This window comes from Oryctolagus cuniculus, chromosome 16 (assembly GCF_964237555.1).
Source record: "Oryctolagus cuniculus chromosome 16, mOryCun1.1, whole genome shotgun sequence".
In the NCBI taxonomy this organism is placed as follows: domain Eukaryota; kingdom Metazoa; phylum Chordata; class Mammalia; order Lagomorpha; family Leporidae; genus Oryctolagus; species Oryctolagus cuniculus.
The window spans coordinates 2,478,378-2,499,045 of NC_091447.1; the positions used below are offsets into that span (position 1 = coordinate 2,478,378).

At 42.4% G+C, this 20,668-nt stretch overlaps 1 pseudogene; it reads left to right on the forward strand.

Moving 5' to 3' along the window:
* Positions 1-10,767: 10,767 nt before the first annotated feature.
* LOC100338353 (interleukin enhancer-binding factor 3 pseudogene) lies at positions 10,768-20,129 on the forward strand (annotated as a pseudogene).
* Positions 20,130-20,668: the final 539 nt, after the last annotated feature.

A 20,668-nucleotide genomic window follows, 5' to 3' on the forward strand; every position in this document is an offset into this window, starting at 1 on the left:
CTGGGAAAGCAGTAGAGGACGGCCCAAGTACTTGGGCCACTGCACCCGCATGGGAGACCCAGAAGAAGCGCCTGGCTTCGGATCGCGGCAGCTCCGGCTGTTGTGGCCATCTGGAGAGTGAACCATCAGATGGAAGACTTCACTCTCTCTCTGCCTCTCCTCTCTCTGTGTAGCTCTGACTTTGAAATAAAATAAAATAAATCTTTGAAATATGTATTTTTTCATAATACATGTTTTCCATGAACTTTTTGAATAATCTATGTATATAGATTTCAACATGTTTTGAACCAAAATAAATTTAACTTTTAATTCCATTTCCACAATCTTTTTAAGGTACATTTATGTGAGTCAAACAAAAGGCTCGAGGAAATATATAAACATGTTTTTGAAAAATAGTGGAAATATGCCATAGATTCTGCTCTGCAAGGGTTTTTTTTTTTTGCTTAATAATGTAAATATATTTTATAGCTAAACAGTATTATCTTCATATGGATTTACCATATACTATTTAATGAATACTGTACTGTTAGATATTTACTTACTTATTTATTTATTTGACAGGTAGAGTTAGAAAGTGAGAGAACAGAGAGAAAGGTCTTCCTTCCATTGGTTCACTCCCCAAATGGCTGCAATGGCCAGAGCTGCGCCGATCCGAAGCCAGGAGCCAGGAGTTTCTTCCTGGTCTCACATGCAGATGCAGGGGCCCAAGGACTTGGGCCATCTTCTACTGCTATCCCAGGCCACAGCAGAGAGCAACTGGGACTAGAACTGGTGCCCATATGGGATGCCGGTGCTGCAGGTGAAGGATTAACCTAGTGTGCCATGGTGCTGGCCCCTGATCCTGGATTTTTCTTTTTGGAAAAGTTTTAACTGCAAGTTGAGTTTCTTTAATAGATTTAAAGCTATTTATCTTACATATTTTTTGAGTGAGACTTCTTGGTTTGTGCCTTTCCAGGAATTTATTCATTTCATGAATTTTTTGAATTTATAGGCATAAAATTTATTATATTTCTTTAGTACCCTTCTACTATGTATAAAATTTGTAGTAATGTCACTTCTTTCACTCCTAACTTGGTAATTTGTCTTTTTCTTGTTTATCAGCCCAGTTAGTGGTTTCCAAGAAGTAGCTTTTATTTTACGGTTTTTCTGTTTTTAAAAGGTTTCTAATTGCTTTTTTTAAGATTTATTTTATTTATTTGAAAAAACAGAGTTACAAAGAGAGATAGAGACAGAGAGAGAGTTCTTCCATCCACTGGTTCACTCCCCAGATGGCCGCAACGGTTGGAGCTGCGCCGATCTGAAGCCAGGAGCCAGGAACTTCTTCCAGGTCTCCCATGTGGGTGCAGGGGCCCAAGGACTTAGGCCATCTTCTACTGCTATCCCAGGCCATAGCAGAGAACTAGATTGGAAGAGGGGCAGCCGGGACTAGAACCGACACCCATATGGGATGCCGGCACTTCAGGCCAGGTTGTTAACCTACTATGCCACAGCGCTGGCCCCTCTAATTGATTTTTAAATATCTTCTTTGGCCAGAGTGCTGCTTAGGGCATCTGCCCTCACAATCAGCCCTTAAGGCATTTGGATCTGGCTAAAAAGCCCACGAGAGTTTCTCAGGCATGGAAAGCCAAGGGGGAAAAAAATGACCTAAATGAAAGATCTCTGTGAGTGAGATCCCAGCAGAAAGAATGGGCCATCAAAGAAGGTGGTACATTTCTCAGAAGGGAGGAGAGAGCTTCCACTTTGATTATGGCCTTGTCTAAATAAGGTCAGAGTTTGTGAACTCAAGAGGCTTCCATAGCCTTGGCAGCTCATGAAAAGAGCCTCGGGTGATTACTGGCATCATAAATAAGTGTGTCAATTTTTAAATCAACAACAGGAGTCACTGTGCACCTACTCCCCATGTAGGATCCCCAGAGAGACAGAGAGACAGAGAGAAAGGTCTTCCTTCCATTGGTTCACCCCCACAAATGGCCACTATGGCTGACGCGCTGCAGCCAACGTGCTGCCCCGATCCGAAGCCAGGAGCCAGGTGCAGGGCCTAAGCACTTGGGCCATCCTCCACTGCACTCCCGGGCCACAGCAGAGAGCTGGGCTGGAAGAGGAGCAACTGAGACAGAATCCAGCGCCCCAGCTGGGACTAGAACCCGGTGTGCCAGTGCCCCAGGCGGAGGATTAGCGAAGTGACCCGCGGCGCCAGCCCTTTTTAACATTCTTAACCCTGAAATCTGCTCTGTCTAGAATGACCATAATCTTTTTAACATTGTTTTCATTAATATGAAAATTGCAGCATGATATCTTTTCCTGTTCATTTACTTTGACTCCTTGCATTTGTTATTTCTAAAATAGATTTTTTAGGCAGTGATAGTTGATTCTCACTATGTTAGCTGATCCAAAAATTTCCATGTTTTAATTGAGTGTTTGGACCATTTAGATTTAATGCTATCATCAATGTTACCAACTAATACTACCTCCTCACTATTTGTTTTTTATTTGTCCCATTTTTTTCTTATTTTCATACTTTTTTCCCTTTTTGAGATAACTGAGTTTTCTAATTATTCCATTTTATAACTTGTTTTGCTTCTTAGTTATAGCACTCTGATTTATGACAAATAAGCAGGAGAAAAGATGTTCCATATACTGAGTAACTCAAACATTCAATTAATACTACAGGGAGATACCAATATATATGCTCACTAGAATGGGTAAAATGTAAAAAGAGGAAATTAACACATATTGGTATAGAGTGAACTAACTGGAACTCTCACAGGATTTTAAAATTTGTGCAACTACTTGAGAAAGCTGTTTGCAATTTTTTTTAGAAATCTTAATGTATGCTTACATCATGAACCAGCCAGTTAACAAAAAGAGCCAAAACCAGCCAGTGAAGAATTCCTCTGGCATCCCTGATTTTTTTTTTAAAACAAAAACCCCAGGCAAACCCACTTTCAATAACCATGAATTCCTTCTGTATTAAAAAAGGCTGAAATTTTACTTTTCCCAAATACACATATCAGATGTCTATGTGTTCCGCATCATTTTTGAGAATAAAATCTCAGATGTGGGGTGCTGCTTTCTATATCAAGGTATACTCTGCTTAATGTATAAGTAAATTTCAAAAATGAGAGGAACGGCAAATAGTCAAAAGAATAAGAGAGCAGGGGAGAAATTAAAAATATAAACAAAATGAGGAATCCAAATCATGACATGAAATAATAATTTAAAAAGGACCAGGGATTCAATTACATGAATTCCTCCCTAGGACACAAAGTCAAGAAAGTAACATGATAAATTTATTGAAATATCGAAAATAAAATGCACCACATGAACTAAAAAATAAGACAGAAAATTTGTTCTGGTATTATAAACTCGGTTAGTAGCAACAAAGGTGTTTTTTCCAGCTTCTACCAGCAAAAACCAGCCAATTATGAGCTCATATATCATCCCTTTGTTTTTTTTTTTTAAATGAAAACCAGAAGCACACTCATTTCAATAGCTGTGAATTCCTTCTGTACTAAAAATTTTTTAAATTTACTTTCCCAAATACATATATCAGAAGTGTACATGTTCTCTTTTTTGAGTGTAAAATTTCAGATGTGGGGTGCTTTTTTCTATGTTAAGATATACTATGGCAAATGTGTTATTGTTGATGAAAGAACAAAATAAGTAAATTTAAAAAATGGAAATCAATGAAGGAAATGGTACAAAGACAAAGAATAAGGGAGTCATCATGAGACCAAAAATATAAGGAAATAGAGGAATCCAATAAGTGTAATGCAGGAATCATGAAATAATAATAATAAAAAAGACCCAATATCCAATTCCATTTATTCCTCCATTGGGCACAAAGCCAAGAATGTAAAACAGTAAATTTGTAAAAATATCCAAAATAAAATGTACCACAAAAAATAAGAAAGAAGACAAAAAAATGTGACCAGGAATGGGAAACTCAGTTAGTAGCAAAAGAAATGGAGTTTTCCAGTTTGTACCAGTGAAAACAGTTCCTGTAACATACATGATTTTTGTAAAAATGAAATGTGAGGCAAAGCCATTTTCAATAACTATAAATTCCTTCTGTTCAAATAAAAGTTAAAATTATACCTTTCCCAAATACATATATCAGAAGTGGAGGTGTTCTCTGTCTTTTCTGAGTATAAAATCACTGATATAGGGTGTTTTCTTTCTGTATTAACATATACTATGTCAAATGTGTTGTTGTTGATGAAATAAGTAATAAGTAAATGTAAAAAATTGGAATCAATGAAGGGAATGGTGAATAGTCAAAAGAATAAGTGAGCTGATGACAGGCAAAAATATAGAGAAATTGAGGAAACCAAATGGTGTAATGGGGGAGACATGAAATAAAAAAATATATATAAAAAACAGATGTCTAATTACATGAATTTCTCCATCAGGCACAAAGCCAAGAGTGTAACACAATAAATTTATAAAAAATATACAAAATAAAATGTACCACATAAAAAAATAAAATATGGATTGCCATAGGAAACTCAGTAGCAACAGAACTGTTTTTTTTTTCCAGGTTATAATAGCAAAAAACTGGCCAATGAACAGCTCTTCTAGCATTCTGATTTTTTAATTGGAAAATCTGAGGCAAAATAATTTTCAATAACTGTGAATTCCTTCTGTATTACAAAAGGCTTAAATTTATCTTCTCAAATACGTATACCATAAGTGGACATGCTCTCTGTCATTTTTGAGAATAAAATCTCAGCTGTGGGGTGCTTTTTTCTATATTAAGTTATACTTTTTTAAATGTGTTGTTGTTGCTGAAAGAAAAATAAAGATGTAAATTTATAAAACAGGAATCTATGATGGGAATGGTGCAGAGCCAAATGAATAAGGGAACCAGTGGGATGCCAAAAATATAAATAAAATGAGGATTCCAAATTGTGAAATGTGGGTGTCATGAAGTAATAATAATAAAACAAGACTGTCAGTGCCATTATGACATTTCTCCATTGAGATAAAGTCGAGAATATAACAGTATAAATTTACAAAAATATCCAAAATAAAATGTACCACATAAAAATAAAAAATAAGACTAAAATGTGGCCTGGTATGGGAACCTCAGCAGCAACAGAACTGGTCTTTTCCAGTTTTTACCAGCCAAAACCAGCCAATGAAGAGTTTCTCTAATTTTTTAAAAATGAAAACCTGACGTGAACTCATTTCTAACACCCACAAATTCCTTTTGTTTTAAAAAGGCTTAAGTTTTACATTACCCAAATACACATATCAGAAGTGGATGTGTTCTTTGCCTGTTTTGAGAATAAAATGTCAGATGTGGCTGCTTTTTTCTATATTATACTATGCCAAATGTGTTATTGTTGATAAAAAGAAAAATATGTAAATTAAAAAAACAGGCAACGATGAAGGTAGCCATACATAGACAAAAGAATATGGGACCCAGCATGACACCAAAAATATAAACAAAATGAGGAATCCAAATAATGATATGTGTGAGTCATGATAATAACGATAATAATAATAAAACCATACATCCACTTACATGAATTCCTCTGCAGGGTACAAAACCAAGAAAGTAAGAGTAAATTTATTTAAATATTCAAAATAAAATATTCTACACAAAATAAAATATTCAACATCACTAGCCATCAGAGAAATGCAGATCATAACCACAAAGACATATCTCCTTACCCCTGTCAGATTGGCTATTATTCAATGTCTCTGTAGTTCTGCTTTTCAAATAAATAAAGACATATATAGAGAGGGGGCAGAGAGACAGAGAGACAGAGAGATCTTCTAACTGCTGGTTCACTTCCTATGGGGCCGTATTGGCCAGGGATGGGCTATTATGCAGCTAGGAGCCAGGAACTTCATACGGTACTTCCACATGGATGCAGGGGTCCAGGTAATTGGACCATCTGCTCCTTTCCCAGTTGCAACAAAAGTGGAGCAGCCAGGATTCAAATCATTCACGTGGGATGCCAGAACTGCAGGCGGTGTTTTAACCCATTCTGCCACAATACCACCTCACTGCACCTCATTTTTAACCATGTTTAATTAGTTTATTTTCTTGCAATATAGTTGTTTGAGCTCTCTCAACAGTTGGGTCTAGACTCTTACTATTTTGTATGATTTGAAAATACCTTCCCCTCATCTATGGGTTGTTAGTTGTTTCTTCATTCTCTTTGCTTTACAGAAGCTCTGTACTTTGAAACATCAAATTTGTCTATTTTTGCTTATGTTGCCTGTACATTTGGGGGTGTAATAAAAAAATCATTGCCCAGACTTATTTCAGGATACATTTGCCCTATGTTTTCTTCCAGAAGTTTTATAGTCTCGGGTCTTATATTTAAGTTGTTCATCACTGTTTAGTTTATTTTTGTATCTGGTGTGAGATTACTGCATAATTACATCATTTTTACATACATTTTCCCTACATGATTCAATGAAGAGATGCCCATTCCCCATTCTGTGCTTTTGGCACCAATCCTGAGAATGTGTGTAATTTCTAGATCATCTGTTGTGCTCCATTGCTCTGTGGTTCTATTTGTATGTAAGAATCACGGGGTTTATTTTATTTTAAGTTTAGTGTATTTCACAGATACAGATTTAGAGAACACAGTGATACTTCCCATTCTATTCTCCCTCCCACCAACATTACAATCCTTCTTCCTCTTCCCTCTCCTGTTCCCACTCTTAAAGTTTTACAAATATCTGCTTTCAGTTTACCTAATGAATGTACAGTTAACCCTACACTAAGAATAAGAGTTTAACAAATAGTATGAAGGAAAAAAAACACTGCTCCTTAACAGAAGAGACAAGGGCTGTAAACCATCATTGACCCTCAAAATGTTCATTTCACTCCAATACATTACATTATTAGGTACTCCATCAGTTACCTCAGGTCAGGGAAAACATGTGATATCTTTTTGGGACTGTCTTATTTCACTAAGTATAATGGTTTCTAGTTGTTTCCATTTTGTTGCAAAAGACAGGATTTCATTTCTTACAGCTGAGTAGCACTCCATAGTGTATATATACCATAATTTCTTTATCCAGTCAACAGTGGATGGACATCTGGGTTGATTCCATATCTTAGCTATTGTGAACTGTGTTGCAGTGAACGTGGGGGTATAAATAACTCTTTCAGATGCTTATGTCTATTGGTTTGGGTTAATTCCCAGGAGTAGGATGGCTGGATCATGTGGTAATGTAGTAGGTCTATATTCCATTTTCTAAGATATCTGCACAATGTCTTCCACAGTGAACCACTGGTTTTTTAGGTCAGATATGTTATACCTACAGCCTTATTAGTTCTCACCAGATAGATTCAGCCACCCTCAGATCTTGCTTTTTCCATTTGAATTTTAAGATTTTTCTTCCTATTTCTCTGGAGAATGCCATTGATATTTGCTTGGGGTAAGCACTGAATCTGTACATCACATGGCAGTGGATATTTTAACATTAATTCTTTAAATCAAAGAATATGAATTTCTTTCTAATTTGGATGTTTTCTTAAACTTCTTGCATCACTTTTATAATTTTCATGTAGACATAATTTACTACCTTAATTAAATTTACTTGAGGGAATTTTATGGTTTTTTAGGTTACTGACAATACAATCTATTTTTAAATTTTTCTCTGAGCTTGCTATCAGTGGATAAACATGCTACTGAGTTTTCTTGTTGATTTGCATGCTGTGTGGTTATGGAATGTGTATGTCAGTTACAAATGACTGTGTGGAGTCTATAAGGTTTTCTATATATAAATCATGTCATGTGAAAATCTGACTTTCTCCTTCCTCTTTTGGATACTATTTCTCTTGTCTCTTTTGGGAAAGGGGTTACCAATTATAGTTAGGCAGAGTTTGTTTAAGTACTCAAACCATGATAAATTAACCTTATTAGTGGCCAGCACTGTGGCATGTTGGGTAAAGCCACTGCCTGTAGTACTGGCATCCCATTTGGGCACCGGTTCAAGTCCTGGCTGCTCCACAACCAATCCAGCTCTCTGCTATGACCTGGGAAAAAGCAGAAGATGGCCCAAGTTCTTGGACCTCTGAACCCACTTGGGGGACCTGGAAGAAGCTCCTGGCTCCCAGCTTCAATCAGTACAGCTCCAGCCATTGCGGCCAACTGGGGAGTGAACCAGCAGATGGAAGACCTCTCTCTCTTTCTCGCTCGCTCTCCCCCCCCGCCCCATGTAACTCTGATTTTCAAATAAATAAATAAATCTTTAAAAAATTAACCTTAATCTGCAACAATTTATGACTCAATCCAAAAGAAGAATATCCATTGGCCAGTGCTGCCATGTAGTAGGCTAAGCCTCTGACTGCTGTACCAGCATCTCATATGAGCACTGGTTTGTGTCCCAGCTGCTCCTCTTGTGCTCTAGCTCCCTGCTGATGGCCTGGGAAAGCAATGGAAAATGGCCCAAGTGCTTGGGTCTTGCACCCACCTGGGAGACTCAGAAGAAGCTACTGGCTCCTGGCTTCGGATTGGCCCAGCTCTGGCCATTGTGGCCATTTTGGGAGTGAACCAGTGGATAGGAGACCTTTCTCTCTCTCTCTCTGTTTGTAACTCTACTTCTCAAATAAATAAAATCTTTAAAAAAGAAGAATATCCAAAATATCCCAACAAAAAGAACTGATAAATGTTTGAGAACATGAAGGAGCCATCACTCAGATATCCTCATTACATGTTTCATATATGTATGAGGTTATTGTACTGTTCATTATGTGTCCAAACATTGAGTATCAATTACCTAGGAGAGAACACTGTTCATATGCTATTTGATGAAATTCCAGAACAAGAAAATTAATGTGCAGTGACCTAAAAGAAAGGCAACTCATAACTGGCAATCAGATGGAAGGAAGGGATGTGTGGAGGATTACAGAAGACCATGGAACACATTAGTATAAAAATTAGCTCATTACTTTTGACTGTGATTGTGCAGTGAGCAGGGATGTTAACACTTACTAGACATACACTAGTATGTATATTGTAGTTCAGTCAGAATGTGAATAAATTCAGACAGTGAATAAATGGAGGAAGAATGATAGCTAACATCGCATACAATAGGAAACACTCATCAAAATTCAGCATCAAGAACCTGGTTCTTTTTTTTTTTTTTTTTTTTTTTTTTTTGACAGGCAGAGTGGACAGTGAGAGAGAAAGGTCTTCCTTTGCCGTTGGTTCACCCTCCAATGGCCGCCGCTGCAGCCGGCGCACCGCGCTGATCCGATGGCAGGAGCCAGGATCCAGGTGCTTTTTCCTGGTCTCCCATGGGGTGCAGGGCCCAAGCACCTGGGCCATCCTCCACTGCACTCCCTGGCCATAGCAGAGAGCTGGCCTGGAAGAGGGGCAACCGGGACAGAATCCGGCGCCCCGACCGGGACTAGAACCCGGTGTGCCGGCGCCGCAAGGTGGAGGATTAGCCTATTGAGCCACGGCGCCGGCCAAGAACCTGGTTCTTTAAACTTTGTTCAAATAGAACCAGAAATGCAGCAAAAGCACACCCATTGTCTCACATGAAGTTCTGCAACACACTCAGAGCACCCAAATCTGTCCTGGAGATCTTACAGGGAACAGATTGGTCTTATGGTGAGGAACACAGATCTACATTTGGAGATGTCTCTTACCAGACAAGAGCTCCTGGACACACAACATGGCCTAGTAAGGATTCCTTTAGTAATTGTGTGTATGTTCAAAGGAGTTAGCATTCATGCTAAAATCATGTGTCGTGTACTAGTGAAAAAGCATTATAAGGGTCAAGTGGTGCTGCACCGTGAGTTCAGGCATTACTGGGATCCCCAAATCCCATATCACAGAGGGCTGCTTCCTCCACTCCAAATCTTGTTTCCTCCTTATGTACTAGGAAAGGCAGTGGATGCTGGCCCAAGGGCATGGACCCATAGCACCCATGTGAACAACCTGAGGGGAGTTCTGGGCTGCTGGCCGTGGCCTGGCCCGGTGCTAGTCGTTGAGGTTATCTGAAGAGCATATCAGCGACTGGAAGTTCTTCCTCCCTCTCTCTCATTGTCTATGTACTATGCCCTTCAAAAATATGATTATTTATATTTTAGATTCAATGATCTTTAACATCTAGCCATTTCACTTCCTGGGTAGGTATTACATACATACACATCCTCTCACCTAGTGGGATTCATGACAATGGTCAGAAAGGAAAGAAGAGCACATTGTCATGCAGATGGTTTGATTCAGTGAAGACAATATTTACAACTGCGTATATAGCAACTAAAATACATAGCTCCGTGCCAGCGCTCACTCAGCCTGGCACCCGCAGTCCCCCTGCCTGCACTTACTTGGCCTGTGACCTAAGTACCACGTGGGAAACACAGGCCCTGTTCCCGCGCTCACTCAGCCTGGAACCCAGTGTGCCCGCGCTCACGCGGGAAACGCAGCCCCGGTGCCCACGCCCAGTCAGCCTGCCACCAGCAGCCCCATGCAGGACACACAGGCCCCATACCCACGCTCACTCGGCCTGGCACCCGCAGACGCACGCGGGGCACACGGCCTGGCAACCACAGCTCTTCGCAGGACACACAGGCCCCAGGCCCGCGCTCACTCGGCCAGGCACCCGCCCCCCACGCGGGACACATAGCGCCTGGGAAGCGGAGTATTCGCGGGACCGCGCCGGCCCCTATGCGCCTGCACTAACCGGGATAAGTGGCGGAGTCTCTTGGAGCTTGGAGGCTAGAGGGTGGCTTGCGGAGCCGAGAATCAAGAGAGGATAGTCCGAATATACCACTTTCTGCTTATGGACCACAGTTCCCACAAGAGAGCAGCTCAGATTATCCTCACAGGCTACTCAACCAGGCCTCTTCCGGGCCCTGGCCCTGGCAGCGCAGAGGAGCGCGGGATTGAAGCCTTTCCCCCGCGCCTGCGCAGTCGCCTTCAAGAAGGCAGGCTCCAGAATCCTGCGTAGGTGAGGACCACTGCAGTCAGTCTGGCCCGGCAGAGGCCCATGCCTTTGAGGGCAAAGGAGCGTTGGATCGGCCAGGGTTGGGGAAAGCGGGCCTGGGATTTTAGGCTGAGTTTCCCGCAAGCTTGTGAGGCCATAACGCTGAGGGGTGGCTTTGCGGGTGCAGCCTGGCGGGCAACCCCAGATCCCGAGGCTCCGCACCCCTCTGTCTCATTTGCGCCACCTTTAGGACCCGCTGTAGACTAAGGATCCAGAGGGAAAGCAGAAGTGGCGTCCTACAATGAAAGCCCTCGCAAAAACGCCAGGACTTAGATGCGGGGTGGGTCTCTGCGCTGAGTGTTGAGGGCTAGGTTAGCTTAAAATTAATATCCTGGAGTAGCTCAGTTCACAATAGCTAAGATATGGAATTAATCTGTCAACTGAAGATTGGATAAGGAAATAATTGGATATACACACCTGGAATACCACATAGCAGTAAAAAAAAAAAAAAGAAAGAAAGAAAAATCCTGTCATTTGCAACAAAATGGATGAAACTAGAAAACATCATATTCGTGAAATAAGCCAGTCTTAAAGGGGCAAATACCACATGTTCTCCCTGATCTGTGATAACTAATAGAGCACCTAAAAGAATCTGTAGAGGTGAAACTGACACTTTGAGAAGCAATCAGCTGAACAGCATTGTCTCCACTGTTGAGGAACTTTTTTTTTTTTATTTCATATAATTTGTTGAACTCTTAATATAAAGTTAATCATGTGTTCAAAGTCAATTGACAATAGATCTTAGTAAAAAAAAAAAAAAAAGAATGGGAATAGGAGTGGGAGGAGCAAGAGAGATGGGAGTGTGTGTGGAAGGAATTGCCATGTTCCTAAAGTTGAATTTATGAAGTGTGTGAAGTTTATATGCTTTAAATAAAAGGTTTCTCTGGGAAAAAACAAGTAGAAGACTACAAAAAAAAAAAAAAGTGCCAGTGGCCATTTGTACTTGAAACGATTTAAAAAAATTAATAGATTGGGGTTTTATTTTTTAGTTAGAAAGTCCTAAGCACAGGCTCAAACACTGCGTGTAGTATGGTAAGGTTTAAGTTTATTTAGAAAGTGGGAAGAACACCAGAGACATGAGGGCCTTATTCAGGGAGAGCAGACCAGAAAGGGTAGCTGGGGAGCTCCATAAGCCATGGTTGCAGGGGTCCAGGAGGAGAGAGGGAGCAGGTCAGAGATCCGGCCAGTGAGACACGGCCCAGCCCTGCAGCCTCCCAGCCTCACTTTGGCTTGAAAGCAGGGTGGATACAGGTGGGAGTACGTGGAGGCAGGGGAAGTGTGGCCTGCAGCTCATGGACCTAATCTATCTCCCTGACCAGTCCCATAGCGAGAGGAGCGCGGCTGGCTTCTTGGGGAGAGGGGATATGGAACACGCTCAGGTATGGAACACTCTAAGCCCATCTGATGACGGCAGATTCGTGCCTCCAGTGGGACCAGCTGGGGCCGGGCCAGAAAAGCCTCACGTGTCTTGAACCCTGCTTGCTTCCCCTGCTTGCAGGTGGCCAGAGAACGAAGTCCCCTGATGCAGAAGGAACCGCGGCCACACCTCTCTCAGCTGTCCCGAGTGGGTTATGTTGTCTGCTTCTACGAGATGCACTTGGTTTTCAGGACGCGTTCATCTGGTTTCATTCTCTTGAACAGCCCTGGTTGAGAATAATTTAGTGATTTGGACAGCGGGATTTCTCTACTTGTTTCATGGCCTGGGGCCTCAAGAACACGTTCCTCTTTGCAGTGCTCCACTTGGTCCTACAGGCCACTGCGTGCTGTGGGTTCTGATAGGGAAATACACCGCCGAAGCTCATGGACCATGCTTTGTCTTTGACTGTCATTTGTTTGGTAAGCAGGTTAGGGTTTAGATATCATTAATGATTTCCCGGTAAAAATGGAGTTGCCACCCCTCACTCCCCACCCCACCCAGGGAACCCATGAATGGAACTTTCTGGAATCAGCCAGATGTGGTTTGAGGACTGGCACCAGAATTTGTTTGGGATACATCTTTAGATAGAATGAGAGAGGTGTGTAGCGTACTGGTGGAGAATGTTTAGCTACATTAAGAGGATTTGAGTCCTCACTGCCACTTAAATCTGAGTGAGGTTTTACAGTCTCTCTGTCACAGTTCCAATATGCATAGAGTCAGAATTCTAATTGTATATACTTCATGGGTTATTTGTAAACTTCAGAAAAGAACCTGATACATAGTGAGTCCATAAACAATGTTAGCTATTGTTGTTAAATGGCAGTGCTTACTTATCGCCTGTCAGCGTTCTGTAGTCCCATGGCAGTGAAAATGTTAATTATAATGGGTGTTTGCAAGCAGGAAAATGAGCCAGATGCCCAAATGGTCTGCAACAGGGATTCAGGACACGAAGTCTTCAGATTCCGTTCATTGGCCTTCAAAGCAACAAAATCTCTACAGATTGTATACAGAATCACTGTATATATTTATAATGATTACTTTTGTTGGGTGAGGGAAATCCATGAAAGCACTGCATTCCTTTAAATTAGAGATATTGTTTTTTTTTTTGAAATTTTACATTACTATTTAAATTTTCAATTAGTATTACCCTTTTTTCAGAAATAAAACTATACCAAAACATGCTTGTAGAAGTGTTTTGGGAAAATGCACTTAAAATAGTAACTCTGGATTTGTGACCATGGATCATTTTAATTTTTTCTTTTATAGGTTTCTTAATGGAAATATTTCACAAATCTGCATTAATCTGTTATCAGGAATATAAGAAAAAACTGTCATTGATTTTTTTACATGAGCATGTAGACAGGACACGTTATAGTCACTAAGAAAATTGATTAAATAGCCTGCATAAAAGATGGCAACAAGAAGACTAAAAGAAATAGTTTTGGCCAGGTATTGACTATTTAACCTCATCAACATGCTAAGGTTTATAATTCTTTAAGATTACATAGATTTTAATCAAATGTAAAGATTTAAATTTAAATTAATCTAAAATCTCAGAATTGAAATTTTAAGAGATTCTTCCATTTGTTGATGTCTGCTTCAACTTAGCAATTAAAATTGAATCATAGGTTGAACCACTGGTTCAATCATTTACATATTAGATTATAAGTTCAAGTCCCATCTCCTGTTTCTGCTCAAGCTTTTTTCTAATGTGCCTGGGATTCAGAGATAATTTTCCAAGTACCAGGCCCCTGCCATCCATGCAGAAGACCTGGATGGAGTTCCTGGCTTAAATAACCCTGATTCCTAAATCAAATTGTTACTAATTAAATCAGGGAGCTTGGGAGTGGGTGCCAGGACTTTGTATATTTTCAAGATCTTCAGGCCATTCAAGTTGCAGAAAACTTGAGCAATTTTTATTTATACCATTTTTCTCCACGGGTTTTGGGAGGCCAGCCAGATTTGTAAGACAAAAGAGAAAGTTCTGGTTTAAATGGGAATGGGGAATAGGGTCTACCAATGATGGGTGTGCATAGCCCAGTGTCTGGTGGAGATCACTCTATCCAGGAGGAGGTTGGGGACCAGCTGGAAGCCCCCTGCCAGAATCCTGCTAGAGTGTCTGGGCATTGCTTCCATGCCAGAGACTCTGCTGTATTCCTGTATTCCTTGTGTAGCTGATTCCCCATGGTTTTAGGGAGGGCATTATCTGTCTAAATTATGTCTCACCTTTCATAGCTTGTCCATGTACTGGAGGCAAGAATTGCATGTAGGAATAGAAAAGTAAAACAAGCTTTTAAAATTTAGAAGCTCTGAGGCAATTCTTTTCTCATGATTTCACATTCTACTCACAGCTCCAGCTTTTGTGAACTCTGCTTCTCCAGTAAATGACCCCCGAGGAAAACTGACCAGTGCTTACAATACTAGAATAATGACCCACATAACTTGGTGTTTCTATTTGAAACTGTCTTTTCCATACTACATTGACATTACCAATTGTTATTCTGGAAGTTCTTAGCCCCACTCAACAGTTGTCTCCCATTCCAGTGAGGGGTGGGGCTCTGCATCCCAGGCCACTACTGTGTGCCCCCTTCTTCTCCAGGTGTGCATTGGCCAAATCATTCAGCATTTCCTGTGTGCTCACTCTGCTTCTGTCTAGAACAGAGGTGAAACAGAAGCTGGAGGAGGGCATTGTTATCTGAAACTCTTAGAGCCCAAGAACACCTTAAAAAGCACTGTCCAGAGCGATTATAATGTGAGCTACATATGTAATTTAAAATTTTCCAATGGTCACATTTAAAAAGTAAAGAATAAAATGCAAGGCATGTACATAAAATTAAATATTTTATTAGTACATTAAAGTAAAAAATGTAATTAATTTTAATGATTTATTTAATGCATTGAAGCCAATATATTATTTCAAAGTGTAATCAATATATAATTATTAAGCTATTTAAAAAATTTCCTTTATAAAGGGTTTGCTATCTGGCATATATTTTGCATGCACAGCACATCTGAATTTGGACTAGCTAGCATGTTTGTCAGTGATTTTAGGATTTTGTGTAATGTAAATATAATTTAAAATATTTAACACTGCAGAAATACATTGCTAAGCCTGTGTTGTAAATTTAAAATATGTAGTGTGGGGAGCAACCCGGACTGGACTGAGTTACTGGAATTAAGACTTATTCTATGCATCTGCTCTCCCACAATATGGCGCTGGGAGAGGAGGAAACAGCTTCTACACAGCTGCCTCTCACCAACTTGACAAGCTGCAGGACCTGCTCCTGATTGGAGGAGAGCAGCGTACTCGGCGTGTGGGGAGCCGAGTTGGGATTGGCGGAGGAGGACTATAAAGGAGGAGAGAGACGGCATGCACCAGGAACATCTAAGGGGAACATCTACCTGAGGAACACCTGTGCAGCCCCCGAGAGAGCCAGCCGGCGGTGTGCCGCTCCCCTGCGGAAGTGGGGAATGTGGCCAGGGGGAACTGCCCTTCCACGGAGGTGGAAGGGATGGTAGCCAACCCGGGAAGGACCAGCAGCAAACCCGGGGAGGGCCGAGCAGACAGAAGAACAGCGCAGGGTCCTGTGTCGTTCCTCCACGAAGAGGGGGAGCGACATAATGGTGCCGTGACTCGGATATGAAGCCTAGGCAGGGTTTAGTGTCGTTCCTCCACGAAGAGGGGGAGCGACATAATGGTGCCGTGACTCGGATATGAAGCCTAGGCAGGACTTAGTGTCGTTCCTCCATGAAGAGGGGGAGCGACAATGTAGTAAGGGACTTATTATACTAAGAAAAAATTGTAATGAAGCAATGTAATAAAAAGTTAGATTTAGAAAAATACTTAATTTTATGGAAATTCTACTTTTTAAAACAGATTTATAGTTCCTTTGAGGAAAAAAATTGCAAGTCATTATTTTCTGGTCCTTATAAAAGCAAAGAAGATAGAATAAATTATATTTATTCAGTTTATTGATAATTTTTAGGCCTTTTACATGCAGCGTTCTTTTAAACCTATTCAGATAGTCTGACATGTCTGGAAATAAATAATTTTAGGTATCCCTGATTATATAGAAATTTTTGACTTTCATAGTTGTGGGTGAACTGCAAATACTATGTACTTGGCCTGGAAGCCAGGTTGAAACAATGGCTTCTTTTTGTACTACCTGTATGATAGTTACAATATGAATAAAAATCATTTAACAAAAAGGGGAATAATGTGCAACAACAGGGACTATGTGTGTCATGCAAAGCTTCAGAGATTGCCCTTTACCAAAAACATTTGCCAACCCCTTGTATACACTGATAGAAATCTTCAGAAAATATAGATATTCTGCATCAGTCACTGTCTTTTCCTTACTGCCACCTACCCACATCACAGGCTTGCTGCCCTAGCCTGTTCATTGAAAAATTACTTCATGTTGAAAATGTCTTCTTTAATCTTGTAAATAATATATGGCTTTGTTATTTCAGGATTTGGTGATGTTCAGAGATGTAACTGTAGACTTTTCTCAGGAAGAGTGAGAATGCTTGAACTCAAATAAGTCTTGTGAATTTCTAAATCATTTGATGCAAATAGTCATACCCAGTGACACCAAGTGGCTATAGTTCTCTAATATCACAGCACTGTTTGAAATATATGACAGAGAGCTCTATACCCAAGTTGAATATTTATAATGGAGATTTTTATGACCTGAACACCTAAAATATTTACTGTATGACCCTTTATTTAAAACAAAGTTTAGTTACCCCTGGTATGGACAATGCATGATGACCTTTATAACTCCAAAGTTATATTTGCATGCTGGGATTCCTTCTCCTAGCATGGAACAGAACACCCAGAGTCCACAGAGCCCACCACTCCCAATATACCCCAATCAGAATCATTCACAGAGGTTTTCTGCTTGAAATAATTTAGTCTGCAGCTCCACTGAGATTTAAACTAGGGGGAGAAGTGAAATTATTATCCCTGGAAACAGTAGAAAAAAATCAATTTTTATGTGATGTATGTTCTTATGTAGAGAGAGATTTTTTAAGATAACTGCAACATTATTATCACCCACATCTCATATTGGGTGTTCTCACTTTTTTCATACAACTCTAGTAATGCTTTGTTGACTTTGTTGACCTTTTCCAAAAAATTAACTTTTGGTTTAATTGTATTTTTATTATTTTCCTATTCTATATTTTTAAAAATTTCTAATTATTTTGTCATTCTTTCTGCTAGTGTTGGGTTTAACTTGCTCTACTTTCAATTCTTTAAACTTTAAAGTTAAATTATTTATTTAGCGGGGCTCCGGCCAGTCACGTGTCCCCGCACCGCCTGCTCGCCCCTGGCCCCAGCTCCTCCTCCTCCTCTTCTGGCCATTGCAGTTGGACTCCGCAGCCCGGTGCTCACTGCGTGGCTTTTTCGGGGGAGGCCGACAACGTGGACGTGCCGGCTGAGGACGAGAACAAAGAAGGGACTGGGGAGCAGAAGACGGAGCACATGACCAGAACCCTGCGGGGCGTCATGCGGGTCGGCCTTGCAGCCAAGGGTCTCCTGCTCAAGGGGTCCTGGATCTGGAGCTGGTGCTGCTCTGTAAGGAGAAGCCCACGGCTGCCCTCTTGGACAGGTGGCTGACAACCTGGCCATCCAGCTCACTGCCGTGACAGAAGACAAATATGAGATCCTGCAGTCTGTGGACGATGCTACAATTGTGATAAAAAACACAAAAGAGCCTCCATTGTCCTTGACTATCCACCTGACCTCCCCCGTGGTCAGAGAAGAGATGGAGAAAGTATTAGCTGGAGAAACGCTATCAGTCAACGACCCCCCGGACGTTCTGGACAAGCAGAAATGCCTTGCTGCCTTGGCGTCCCTCCGCCACGCCAAGTGGTTCCAGGCCAGAGCCAACGGGCTGAAGTTCTGTGTCATTGTCATCCGGGTCCTGAGGGACCTGTGCACCCGTGTGCCCACCTGGGGTCCTCTCAGAGGATGGCCTCTGGAGCTCCTGTGCGAGAAGTCCATCGGCACAGCCAACAGACCCATGGGTGCCGGCGAGGCCCTGCGGAGGGTGCTGGAGTGCCTGGCGTCAGGCATCGTGATGCCAGATGGTTCTGGCATTTATGACCCTTGTGAAAAAGAAGCCACTGATGCTATTGGGCATCTAGACAGACAGCAACGGGAAGATATCACACAGAGTGCGCAGCATGCACTGCGGCTTGCAGCATTTGGCCAGCTCCATAAAGTCCTGGGCATGGACCCCCTGCCTTCCAAGATGCCCAAGTAACCAAAGAACGAAAACCCCGTGGACTACATCGTTCAAATCCCCCCCAGCACCACCTACGCCATCACCCCCATGAAGCGCCCAATGGAAGAGGATGGGGAGGAGAAGTCGCCCAGCAAAAAGAAGATTCAGAAGAAAGAGGAGAAGGCTGAGCCGCCGCAGGCCATGAACGCGCTGATGCAGCTGAACCAGCTGAAGCCGGGGCTGCAGTACAGGCTGGTCTCGCAGACCGGCCCCGTGCACGCGCCCATCTTCACCATGTCTGTGGAGGTGGATGGCAATTCCTTCGAGGCCTCAGGGCCGTCCAAGAAGACTGCCAAGCTGCACGTGGCCGTCAAGGTGTTGCAGGACATGGGCTTGCCCACGGGCACCGAGGGCAGGGACTCCAGCAAGGGGGAGGACTCGGCCGAGGAGACCGAGTCGAAGCCTGCAGTGGTGGCCCCACCTCCTGTGGTGGAAGCCGTGTCCACCCCCAGCGCTGCCTTCCCCACGGATGCCACGGCTGAGGGGCCGATCCTGACTAAGCATGGGAAGAACCCAGTCATGGAGCTGAACGAGAAGAGACGTGGCCTCAAGTAAAAGCTCATCTCCGAGACCGGGGGCAGCCACGACAAGCACTTTGTCATGGAGGTGGAGGTGGAGGGACAGAGGTTTCAAGGTGCTGGCTCCAACAAAAAGGCGACAAAGGCCTACGCTGCCCTGGCAGCCCTGGAGAAGCTTTTCCCTGATGCCCCTCTCGCCCTGGAAGCCAACAAGAAGAAAAGAGCCCCAGTCCCTGTCAGAGGCGGGCCGAAGTTTGCTGCCAAGCCGCATAACCCTGGCTTCGGCATGGGAGGCCCCATGCACTATGAGGTGCCCCCGCCCCCCAACCTTCGAGGCCGGGGCAGAGGAGGGAACATCCGCGGGTGAGGGCGAGGGCGAGGCAGAGGCTTTGGCGCCTACCACGGAGGCTACATGAACGCTGGCGCCGGGTACGACAGCTACGGGTACGGAGGCAACTCGGCGACAGCAGGCTACAGTGACTTTTTCACAGACTGCTACGGCTATCATGATTTTGGGTCTTCCTAGAGTGTCTAAAAGTATTGGCACACAAAATCAACTTTTTACTCCAATTTCCTCCAACTCCAAACCCACAGTGTCCGTGGCGTGTCCCTGTGCTTCGCTGGGTTTCTCAACCGTGCTTTCCACCGCAGCTTGTCTGAGACTCTTACCTGCAGAATTTAAGACAATGGCAGTTCTTATCGTGATTTGCCTTTGAACTTGGTCATATTGAAGTTCACAATAAGTGGAAAACAATTTTCTCAGAGAATGTATTTTTTGTGCAAAATTGCACAGAATTCTAGAGCCAGTGTTGTTCAGCATTAAGGCAAAAGCCCACCTTTGCTTTTTATGGAAAGCATTACTTTATTTAAAGAGACAGACAATGACACATTTTAATCTACCTTTGTCTTAATTTACAGCAGTTTTTGTATGAATTTTTAACCTTTTAACAAATCCCCAAACCTGGTTGATGCCTTTGACAGTGATGCAAGCGATTCACCACGTTTGAGTCACAGCAGCCGGCGTTCCTTTTTGTTGTGATGAGCATGTACCATGTTGGGGACGCATGGGGGACTGTACTGTGTGCTGAGTCCTCCCGCCTTTTGTAAATGCTCTGGTGGGTTCTTGTCTGGGGATGGGACACTCGTGGCTGGTCAGCTAGAGTGAACTCTCAAAGCTCTCACATCTGTGCTTCCATTACTAGTGCAAGAAACAGGCTCCAAAGGGACAACGTCATATGTTGCAAGTCCTACTCACAGCTGCAAATGCATGGAATTCTAGATGTCCCTCTCTCTCTCTTTTTTTTTTTAAGCGAGGCTTTAAAATGCTCCAGCACAGAGCCTGCTGAGTTCTGCGAGGGAGCTGGCCCCCGCAGGGCCTTGTGCCAGGTGCGTGGCTGCCACCTGCTCCCCCGAGTGCAGAGGCACCTGGAGTGATACTGGCTCCGTGGAGCCCCGTGTTTTCTCGTGGG